Source organism: Fukomys damarensis, unplaced genomic scaffold (assembly GCF_012274545.1).
Source record: "Fukomys damarensis isolate Sample0158 unplaced genomic scaffold, DMR_v1.0_HiC HiC_scaffold_30, whole genome shotgun sequence".
Lineage (NCBI taxonomy): Eukaryota > Metazoa > Chordata > Mammalia > Rodentia > Bathyergidae > Fukomys > Fukomys damarensis.
In genome coordinates this window covers 62,600,794-62,610,855 of record NW_022900942.1, presented here as the reverse complement: position 1 = coordinate 62,610,855, position 10,062 = coordinate 62,600,794, and positions in this window count along the sequence as shown.

The following is a 10,062-nucleotide window of genomic DNA, read 5'->3' as shown; positions in this document are numbered from 1 at the left end:
AAAAAAAAAAAAAAAAAAAAAAAAAAAAACCACTCAGCTTCTCCTAGTATAGTTTCACAACACAAAGGTCACCGTGACTCACTATGTGGGAGCTGTGCATACACAAGAAATCGAGCAGCTGTGCAGCGGGGTCTCCTGCCGGTTCCAGCCGGACATCCGCTCGTCAAACTCAGTTCTGCCCTGGTCACCTGGAGGGAGGGGACATCAGGTCCTAGAGGCAGAGAAAACTCGATCCAGGAAAGCTCTGTCCACAGGAGACGGGAGCCAAATGCCGAGCCAGGCAGAGGGACCACGGGTGCTTTGCCTGGGAGTCTCCGTCTGCATCACCGACAGCTCCGGCTAAGTGTGCACCCCGGCTCCCCCACTTCCCCACCTACCTCCACCCCCGACCGTCCCTTTGAGTCGCGTGCTGTATGGGCGTGGCTCTCATGTGTGGGCCATTAATAAAACTTGTGGTTTTTCCCCTTGATCATCTGTCATTGCCAGTTTATTTCATAGACTCAAATGATCAAATCCTGTAGGAGAAACAAAATTGACAATTTTCCTATACCACTTCGTTATGGCTTACAGCCAGACGCCCCCCGCCCCCCACCAAACTTTGTGCCCTCAGAAGTGGGGGGAAATGATAGGACTACAGGCTGGCTGTAGGAGGTGGGGTCTGGCCAGAAGAGGGGTCACGGGGTGAGGCTTCCCACCTCCTCCCTTGACCACTTTGGTCTCCATGAAGCGAGCAGCTTTTCCTCTGCTCCACCCTCTGCCATGCCGGCCTGATTGGGGCCAGTGAACTGTGCACTGGAAGCACGAACCACAACAAACTTTTCCTCCTTTACGCTGTGGTGTTATGGATGGGTGCTGGGACTCAGGGAGGAGGAAAGTGATCAAGACAGACTTTTGGTACCAGAGCAATGAGGTCATTGCTGTGACTACCTGACCAGGTGATTCAGAAGCCTTTGGAACGGGCTTGCCAGAGGAGTTGGGAAAGGTTTGGTGATGCTGGCTGGAGAGACAGCCCTAGAATGCTGCAAACCAAGCTTGATGGGTGAGTCTGGTCAGAATTCAGAAGATCAGAATGTGGGTAAAAATGCAGATAGTAAAACCAAGCTCAGGAGGTTTTATTTGGGAACAAGGATTCCATTGGCAGTTGTACTCCAGGCCATGTGTAGTGTGCTCTGGAAGAAAATTTGTCTACATTTCGCTTACGTCTTTAGACTTTGCAAGACACTGAGATTAGGGGCGGTGGGCTAATTAACCTGGCAGAAAATTTCAAGGCAGCCCAGCATTCAGGCTGTGGCATGGATAATGTTAAGGGTCCTTTTAGCCAGTGCAACACTGAGGTTCAAGAGAAAATAGCACAACTGAGTGATTTTTTTTTTTAAGTTTTGAGTTTAGGCAGAAAGGAAGCTCCCGTAAAGTTGGAACTTGTAAAATTGGAACAGAGGAGAACTTGGCTGCTGAAAATGTCACCATTAAAATGAAGCCAAGTAGTTTGTATCAGGACATTGGGAAAAAGGCCATGAGGTCCTGTGAGAAACTAGCAAGCCCTCACCTTTTATAGGCTCAAAATTATAAAAGTAGGATTTTGCTTTGAAAAGAAAGTCCCAGGGGCCCCTGCAGCAGAGAAGTGGCCCAGAGAAAGGCTCCTAGAGAACGGATTTCCTGGCATTGGGCTCATCGTGTTCGGCCATCCAAGCAGACTTCTACAGCCGTGACCGAAGGAAGCCTGACCACTGCCCCAGCTGACAGCAGATCTTGGTGTTATCCACGTGGTACTGGTTTGAATGCACGTAGAATGCGAGAGTTGTGGGGTCACGGAGGAGGCCTCCACCCAGATTCCAGAAGAAGGCTGGGGGGCAGGCAGTGTGTCCAAGGGGGTGGTGTGGAGCTGTGAGAGTGAAGCCAGAGATGCAGTGGAGACCCCGGGAAGATGGAGAAGCCAGGAGCCTGGATGACTGGGGAAAGTCACAAGAGTGAGCAAAGCCAGCCCGAGAGAAGCCACGGGTGTGTCCGTGGCTACGGTGAACGGGGCGCTGCCCAAGCCGCTTAGAGTCTGCACTTGCCACGGCCTCCTTCAGGCGCTGGACACAACTGCAGGATTTATTGTCTTGCTGAGCATCAGTCTTGCTTTTGTCTGATTTCTTTCGTCCCCATATTCCGCTCTTGCCTTTGCCCCACGATTCCTCTCCACATAGCTTACATTTGCCCTGTGCCTGTGTGTGGTGGCGGAATTTAATTTTGATTTTTACAAGGGCTCACAGCTGAGAGGCTGCCACATGTCACAGAGGAGACCTGGGGCTTGGACTTTCCTGCAATGTTTGAACTGTTAGAAACTCGGCGCTTCTTAGAGATGGACTCAGTGGAATTTGTATAAAGAGGTGAGCGTGAGTATTTGGGGGGCCGGGACAGAATGGTGTGCTTTATATGTAGCTATGCACTCAGCTGGGGCTTTGGAAGGTGGTTGGGTCTGAGGGTGCGACAACCGACTGTCAGGAGCGGTCCAGCCCTGTGGGTCACACCCGGAGGGGCTCTCCCTTCAGCGCCTCCCTTGAGTCTGGGTCTCTGAGGCCATGCTGAGGGCTGCTCCCCTCTGTGCCCCTCTTCCATGCTGCTTTGCCGGAAAAGTGAGCCAAAATAACCTTTTCCCCCTTTAGTTGTCAGATATTATTTTTCCCCATCTGTGAGAGTTGTGCCTAAGACACAGTGCATTTCTGAGCTACCAAATGTGAATTGGAGGTCCCCATGACTCCTTCCTTGGGTTGATTAATTTGTTAGAGCGGCCCGGGGAACTCAGGGAAACACCGACTTGTTTCCAGCTGAAGATGAATCTCACACGTGTATCCTGATGGAAAAATACACAGGGTGAAGTCGGGGAGGAGAGCACAGCGCCCCCACTGGACAATAGCGGAACAGCTGGGTTTGTGTGGCAGGAGCAAGGAAAGAGGGCGAGGAAAAAAAAATCCCTCTTTTAGGGCCAGGGATTTAGCTCAGTGGTTTTGCCGCCTGCCTGGCAAGTGCAAGGGCCTGAGTTTGATCCCTGGTACAAAAAAACAAAACAAAACAAAAACAATCTCTGCGTGGATCCCCAGTTACTTCAGGTTGCTTCCCTGCAGGGTTAAAGCAGTAGAAACGTCCTCATGATATCCCCGGCGGACTGGAATAGACTGGTTTGGTCTACTCCAGTCTTTTGGGACTTAGTGTAGCACTCAGCGCCCAAAAATGGCCTTCTGTAATTTTTAACAGCAGATGTGATCGATCAAATTATAGGTCCTGGGCGATCAATCTCTCTCTCTTCCTCTGGCGGTGACGGACAGTGCCAACCCTCTAATTGCAGGCCTGCGGCCCTGGTCCTCCTCCCCGCCTGAGGCCATGCAGAGCCTGCAGCCAGGAGTCAATCAGCAGGTTCTCAGAGAGAGGCTTATCACTTTGGAGGCTGCAAAGACTTCAGGAGGCCCACAAAATGCCTCTGTGCCCGGAGAAGGGGACCACACGCGTATCTGACAATTGCCCTGGAGAGAAATCCGGTTTCCTCGAGCACAGATGGGAAATAACCTTAACTATTATGGCTCCCATATTTCCTGTCAGGTTCTGCTGGACCCTGGGCCTCGGATTACAGTAAGATTCACAGACGCTATTATTATTGTCACTGGTGACTTATAATTAGTTACAGTGAGGAGAAACAGTTACAATACACTGAAATACATACTTGCTCATAAACCTGCATGAATTAGGTTACAGCTTGAGTTGTTCTAACAAAGACCTAAATAAACACAACAGGATGTTTTTCTGTGTCACCATAAGCACCGGGGCTGCTGTGGAAGGCGTGGTCCTCACAGCCACACCAGAAGAGATGGCCCAGGTCCAGTTCGGGGACTCTGAGTGTCCCTGTAAAAGTCAGAGTTACAGTCTCGAAGGGCAGTCTTGTGGTTCTCATTCCGGTTCTGACGTGTTTCCTACCTTTTGGTCCTTTGGTCCCGAAGCCAAACCATAGTCTGGCTAAAAAAGTTCTTGAGACTGAAGACTCTCCTCCCTTTCCTTCTGGCTGTGTGGCCTTCAACTTCACTCGGTGTCACAGTGCAGCGCTGAGGTCTGAGCTCTGGTGAGCAGCAGCTCTATTACCCTGCCTGGCTCCCGTCACCTGGTGAGGAACCTCGAGAGCCTGTACAAAAGAAGGATTGTTCTCTGCGGCAGTTGGCTTTCGAACTGGCTAATTCTCACCTGGATTCATCTGACTCACAGGACTTGGCTAAAAGCAGCCCACACACATAAATATTGACTTTTCTCAAATGCCCTAGAGCGAAGGGCTGATTGCCAGGTGAGCCGTCTTCCAAGGTACTGGCAGCAGATGTTTGTGTGAAGTGAATACAGCAACTGTAGTCTTCTTTGATTGGTATTAGAAAAGTATATCATCCTCCATAGTTTCAGGGTTTTTTTCTTTCTTTCTTTTTCTTTTTCTTTTTTTGTTTGTTTTTTGAGACAGGGTCTCACTATGTAGTTGAGACTGACCTGGAACTCACTATGTTGCCCAGGCTAGTCTCGGACTCACAGCGATCCTCCTGCCTCAGCCTCCCGAGTGCTGGGATCACAGGCATGCGCCACCACACCCGGCTCATCATTTTACTTTTAATGTGTCTTCATATCTAAAGCAGGTTTCTTGCTTTGTGACTTATATGAGATCTGATCAAGAAAGATGGCAAATGTTTAAATAAAAAATTATTACAGTAAAAGACACAGAGCTACTAACCAGCCTCTCCCTCAAAATCTCCCTTGCTTCAGACATGCGTCCCTCCCTTCTTGCCACTGTCTGCAGCAGTTCTGGAGTCCTCTTTCATGAGTGTCCTTAGTTGCACTCTTGTGGCTGTCTCAATGTCCTGAATTGGTTCAAAACATTTATCTTTCATGGTCCTTTTGAAGAAGAGGCAGAAGTCCCGGAGTGCCAGATCTGGTGAAGAAGGTGGATGAGGACCCACTGTAATATTTTTATTTGACAGAAATTGCAAGCTGGGCATGGTGGCACATGCCAGCACTCAGGAGGCTGAGGCAGGAGGATCACCGTGAGCACCAGGCTAACCCGGGCTATGTAGTGAGTTCAGGGCCAGACTGAACTGCATAGAGAGAGACTCTGTCTCCAAAAAAAAAAAAAAAAGGAGCTGGGGATTAAGCTCAGTGACACCATGCTGCCTTGTAAGCACAAGGTTCTGAGTTCAATCCCCGGCACCAAAAAAAAAAAGAAAGAAATTTCAGTAAACATCTCACACCCTCTTGGGGCACTGAGGCATTTGTGAAAACACACATGATAGAGGACTCCAGAACTGCTTCAGGAGGTGGCAAGAACAACAGGTCACACACACATGTTTGAAGTAAGGGGACTAAGGGCAATGTGTCTTCTACTGTACTGATTATTTAAAATTTTTATTTAAACATTCACCATAGATTGTTTGTTTGTTTGTTTTGTCGTAACTCAAAATTAGGTTTTATTTTCTCTACTCTGGTAGTCATCGGTTAACTGGTGCACTGACTCCATTCACACTGAGAGAGGTTGCTGATGGAGTTACATTTGCATCCTACTGTAAGTTGTTTTATTTCATCAATCTTTTTTTTAACCAAGTGACCTTTTTATTTACTATAAAGTCTTTTTTTTTTTTAACTTTTTCTTTATTGGTACTTTTTAGGTACACAGTACAGTTACATTGATCATTGGGATCTTGTACCTCACATGATGTATCTTAGTTCTTATTTTTCCCCATTCCCCAGCCCTCCCTTCACCCCCTCCACCCTTCCCTGTTTACAGAAACATTGTTTCCATTTTTTCCTTTTCTCTTATTTTTCCTTTTATCTTCTTAGCTTTCCCCTACCCCCACTTCCCTTGCATCTTTATACATTTTTCCTATTATACAATCTCGTATTCTGTTTCTTTTTTGTTTTCTACTCTTCTCTTTTCTCTTAGTTTTAACTGAGCATTTATTTAGTTCCATTTTCTCTCCTCTTGTTGTATATTTATTTGTTATACTCCCTTAATTTTCTTTTTGATTTTCTTTTTGGTTGTTGCCCTAGAGTTACTGATGTACATTTACAACCAATATAAGCCCAGTTTCAAATAATACTGTGTCACTTTAGGTAACTTATGTCATTTTTAGTTTTTAGTTATTTTTTGTTTGTTTGTTTGTTTGTTTTGTGCTAGGAATCGAACTCAGGACCTTACACTTGCAAAGCAGGAAGCAGAACTACTGAGCTAAATGCCTGGCCCACTTATGCTATTTTTAATTCTTTCCTCTCATTTCTTATAACATTTCTGTCATACATTTCACTTATCCATAAGCTACAGTTATCTAATATATTGTTGCTATTATTATTTTGAACAAATATTTATGTTCTGTTAGATCAGTTAAGAACAAGGAAATAAAAAGATTTTGTTTTACCTTAATTTATTTCTCTCTCTCCTCTCTCTCTTTCTCTCTTGTGAGGCAGGCACGTGCCACTGAGCTACATCCCGGGCCCTGTCGTCGTCCTCTTCCTCCCCCCTCCCCCTTCCCCTTCCTCTTTGCACCTTCTCCTTCCTATTTCACATTATCTATGATAAGGCCCACCTTGGCAGGCCTCCGTAACCCCGCGCATAATCATCCTTCCAGCTTTAACAGAGGCTTTATAGAGCAACATTTACCTACAAACAGAGCAAAGAAAATGTCGCAGGGAAGTCATAGCTGAAAGCTGGCCGAGCAGGGTTCCGATGCTGGCTCCACGGCTGGCAGCCCCGTCTCTGCACGCGTGCATCCAACCTCACAGGCCACTTTCTGGGCTGTTCCGCTGCACGCCGTAACTTAATTTGTGAGTCATTAAAATGCTGGGTTTTCTTATGCTGCACCTTTTTTCAATCTCTTAATGGAAAAAATGAAAATGTGAGAAAACGCTACTTACAAGCTTGACTATATCCCAGATTTTGCCAAGAAAACAGGCAAAGCTTTCGGGACAGAAACCGACGGTGGCAGCTGACTCCGAGCAAAAGGGGAGTCAGGGAGAAGCAGAAACAGAAACAGGTTGAAAGTCTAAGTCCTTCCCAAGCCTGCATTTAACATTCCAGGCCCTCTTGGGACGAAGATCACGGAACTCTGGGAAATCTGTGGGTGACCCGGGTGGTTTTCTAATCAGGAGAGGGTGCAATGTCTCTGTTTGCATCTAAGAAAACTGGGCCTGAACACTGTCCTCGGCCTTCAAAATAAGCCCTCAGCAACTTAGGAGCCTTCTGCGATTTTCTACCCCAATTAGCAAGCTGTAGTTAAGTCTCACTTTTCCAACACCGCCCTTGAAGTTTTCTGTCTCAGTACGTTTGGTGAAATGGTGTCAGATGCTCTTCTGAAAGCCAGAAGAAGAAAGACGGGAGAAAATTTTTATTTTTGGTGGGAGGGCTTGGTCGCAGTGGGTGCGGCCGTGAGGCTTCTCCCCGTGTGAGCACACGTAGGCACAGCCATGTGCCTCTCCTGTCCACAACACAATGGTCACACTCAGCGTTTCTCGTTCTCGTGTGACGTCTGACGCCGCGTGAGGGCACAGCGCTCAGGAGACTACGTAGCAGTAACAGCGTTCCTTGCCCTGTTCCGTTTTATTTTTTTGGTATCAGGGATCGAACTCAGGTCCTCGTTTGCAAGGCAGTCGGTGATACCACGGACCTGAATCCCCGGCCCTTCTCACCCAGTGTAGGAATGCTGCTTCTGCAAGTAGACACCAGGTCACTTTGGGGGCTGTGCCAATGAAACTCGGCCACGTTTTCTGTACTTCTGTGAGGTGTGCATCTTCGTGACACTGCTCTGGGTAAATCCGAGCATTCGTACAGGTTTCCCCTGAAGGGTTCTCCTGTGCCTCGTGTCCCTGCCGGCACAGCTGCACAACTGAGCTGACGGATGAGAGTGAACGTAACGTTCTACTCTGCTGATTTCTACACTGGCGTCATCCCGCGAGGAACTTAAATGGCCTCTCGTGGGCGGGTTTGTGACAATGCCACACCGTTTCTCCCCTGGTCACGAAGGCCATGCCACAGCCTGGGCACCATGAGGACAGTGCCAAGGCGATTCCACAGGAGGGCCACTGTTCTGAACGCCCTGTCACAGAGATGGCTCTTGCTTGGTCTCATCAGCGTGGCTTCTCATGTGACCACCCAAATGTGAGCACCGTGGACACGTGTAACTGCAAAGCTCACACTGGAGTGACTTCACACCTCTCTGTAGCAGACATCCCTTTCCCTGCCCAGTCCTGCGGGCTGAGTGGCGGTGCCCCTTGCCTTCCCTACTTCGGCTGTACTGTTTTATGTCAGGAGTCAGAACGAAGCCCTGCGTGCCTCAGACGGGCACGGCAGCTAGCAGTGTTGGGCCACTGTTGCTCCCTTGCTCATGGCCGTCACCGAGGCCCAAGTCCTGGTCTGTGGAGTGGCAGGGCCCTGCTGAGTTATGTGCAGCTGAGGTCAGCGTGACCCCAGTTAAAATCCTTTCCCCAGAACTATGGCTTCTCACTGACCCTGTGGGTTGCCTGCTAATTGCGCCTGGTCCCAGTACCGGTTTCTTCTGTCCTAGCAAGATAAGCAGAGCCCGCTCCCTGACAGCCCTGCCTGGCGCCATCACGCCTGGTGTTGGGCAGTAACTCACTAGATGCCTTCAAAGCGCTCCCTGCTCCCTGTTCCCTCCCACGATTGTGTCCAATAAATTCTGGATGCGCTTGGGGGCCTTTGACTGCTGCCATCAGCAGCACTGACCAGGACCCAGGTCTTAGCTTCTCCACTCTAAGTCTCCTTTCTGTCTGTTCCTGAATCCGCCTTGTGCCGTGGTGGCTCCCTACACATCTCAATTTCTGTTGGCTCTGAAGGCCTCATATCACCAGCCACTTTTTGTGCCTTAGCCTCGGACAGCAGACCTTCCTGTTGCTCTTCTGTAGATGGACACATCCCTACCTTCCCGTGTTGCGCAGTTTGCTCTTTTGGGTTTGCTTTGTTTGGGGGGCTGGCGGCTGATAGTCTGGGTCTTTAACAGTGAGGCTTTTCCTGGGCAAAGTTCCCTCCACCGCCGCGCTCTCACCGCCCGGAGCCCTGCAGGCAAAGGTGAGGCGTGACCTAGCCTGAGTTCTCTTTCTGCACGGCCCCTTTAGAATCTTCATTCTTCGGAGATCTCTGGAGTTCTTCTGCTGAAGTGGCAGCAACAGGTACGGTTCCAGAAGCAGACACTTTTGAACAGGCCGAAGCTCTCCTGCGTGGACAGGCTGTTCTTCCACAGACGACCTGCGATCTGTGGATCGTCCGAACCAGCCTCCGCCAGTCTGCACCGGTTGCCGCTGCCACCACAACTGCCCTTCCTTTTTTTATTTTTGAGAGAAAAATTTGCTGCGTATATAAGTCTAGGTTGCTGCTTTTTTCTTTCAATGCTTAAATATTTTACTTTTCTCTCTTCTTGCTTTAATGTTTTTGTTTTCTGAAACAGGATCTCAATAGATAGCCCAAGCTGGCCTCAAACTCATGGTGACTTCCTGCCTCAGCCTGCTGAGTGCTGAGATCACAGGTGTGCGCCATCACACCGGTCCAATGGTTTTTAGAGAAGATCGGTGTAATTCTTTTCCTTGTAAGTCCGTAGATGAGTTGGTGGTGCCCAACCCCCACTTTCACCCTACCCAGGCCCCAGCTACCACCTCCAGTCCTCTTTCGAGCTTTTCTTCTTGCGTCTGATTGTTCCTTTGTTTGTTTTAAGGCAGGGTTTTGCTAAATTGTCTCAGCTGGCCTTGAACCTGTGATCCTTCTGCCTTTGCCTCTCACGTCACTGGGATTACGAGATTACCTGTGTGCATCATGTTTCCTCTTGCTGAGACACAATACCCCACACCCACAACATAAAGGAGGAAAGATTCCACACGGCTCAGGGTTTCGAGCGATTCAGTCCATGGTCGGCTGGCTCTGAGGCAGAAATATCTTGGCAGCAGGGCTTGCAGAGCAAGGCTGCACAGTTCACGGCGGCCAGGACACAGGGAGGGGACAGCACCATAGAGGAAGCGGTCGGACCAGACGTGGGCCCCACGGCTGCACCGCCCTCACCCAGC